Source organism: Colobus angolensis, unplaced genomic scaffold, assembly GCF_000951035.1.
Source record: "Colobus angolensis palliatus isolate OR3802 unplaced genomic scaffold, Cang.pa_1.0 Scaffold54, whole genome shotgun sequence".
Classification (NCBI taxonomy): Eukaryota; Metazoa; Chordata; class Mammalia; order Primates; family Cercopithecidae; genus Colobus; species Colobus angolensis.
The window spans coordinates 1,531,299-1,533,056 of record NW_012118932.1 but is presented as its reverse complement, the minus strand read 5'-3'; the positions used below and the strand labels follow the sequence as shown (position 1 = coordinate 1,533,056).

Genomic DNA, 1,758 nt, shown 5'->3' with positions numbered 1-1,758 from the left:
CAGGTAATCTCAAGGAAACAGACATATTTGAATATAAAACAGATATATTTGTATATAGAAATAGGTATATTTGAATATAAAACAGATATATTTGAATACAGAAATAGGTATATTTGAATATATCTATGAATAGATAAGTTTGCGACTACTTAGTATTATAAATAATAAAGGCTATCTAAGCCCTAGATGGTCTTTCTGACTCTTCCAGTATACAGATCATCTACCTTTCAATATATTTAGAAAACTACCTGTTACCGTAACAATTACTATGCTCTCACATAAACTAATCATGTTTGTTTTAGGAAAGTTCAAAGTCGCAAGAAACAGGTTTTAAAATCAGGAAGTTGGGGCTGGGCACGGTGGCTCACACCTATAATCCCAGCACTTTGGGAGGCCGAGGCGGGCAGATCACGAGGTCAGGAGATCGAGACTGTCCTAGCTAACACGGGGAAACCCCATCTTTACTGAAAAAATATACAAAAAGTTAGCTGGGCGTGGTGGTGGGCGCCTGCAGTCCCAGCTATTTGGGAGGCTGAGGCAGGAGAACAGCATGAACCCGGGAGGCAGAGCTTGCAGTGAGCCGAGATCGCAACACTGTACTCCAGCCTGGGAGACAGCAAGACTCCGTCTCAAAAAAAAAATAGGAAGTTGGACATAAAATCATAACTTATATTCTTATTACTAGTAAGTCAAAATATAAGAAAAATCACATTACATTTTCACTTGCCTTGTCAAGGTAAAAAAGGACAGGACCGTATCAAGGAAACTCATATATGTAGGTACCCAACCTCAAGTCAACAAGCAAGAACAGGAGCAATAATAAGAGGCTAAGAGCAAAAAGATACCAAAAAGACTGGGGATGTGATAGTTAAAGGTCACAATTGAATGATGACAATTAGGATTCCAGTTAATTTTTTTTTTTTTAAAGTAGCAGCTCTCCTAAAATAATCCTTATATGCCCATAGAGCAACAGAGTAGGCTGGGCATGGTGGCTCATGCCTGAGGTCAGGAGTTTGAGACCAGGTTGGCCAACATGGTGAAACTCCGTCTCTATTAAAAATACAAAAATTAGCGGGGTGTGGTGGCGCATGCCTGTAGTCCCAGCTACACGGGAGGCTGAGGCAGAAGAAACGCTTGAACCGGAGAGGCAGAGATTGCAGTGAGCCAAGATCGTGCCACCACACTCCAGCCTGGGCAACAGAGTCAGACTCTGTCTCAAAATAACAACAACAACAACAACGACAACAACAGAGTAACAGCCAGGTTTATACTTGAAAGCACTGAGAAATCAAAAGCAAATAAACATGGGGCATATAAACATTTGTGTGCTTCTTAGAGACAGGGTCTCACTCTGTCACCCAGGCTGGAGTGCAGTGGTGCAAACTCACTACATCCTTGAACTCGTAGCTCAAGCAATCCTCCTGCCTCAGGCTCCCAGTCAGCTGGGACTACAGACACGCACCACTATGTCTCGTTAATTTTTTTTTTTTTTCTGGGTAGACTTGGGGTCTAAGTTGTATAGTTCGGCCTTGAACTCCTAGACTCGAGCTATCCTATCTTGGCCAGACAACGTACTGAGATTACAGCTTTGAGCCACTATGCCCAGCCTAAATGTTTAAAACAATCCTTCCAAAAAGTATTTTTCCTTGATTCCTCTAGATTAGTATTCTTTAATTATTATTTATTATTATTATTATTATTATTTTTTGAGACTGAGTCTCTCTCTTTAGCCCAGGCTAGAGTGCAGTGGCACGATCT

At 41.1% G+C, this 1,758-nt stretch overlaps 1 protein-coding gene across 1 annotated transcript in view; it reads right to left on the bottom strand.

The window, feature by feature from the left end:
* The window catches only part of PAK2 (p21 protein (Cdc42/Rac)-activated kinase 2), a 72,176-nt gene that overhangs the window by 33,680 nt on the left and 36,738 nt on the right, over positions 1 to 1,758 (bottom strand). The window lies entirely within an intron of this gene.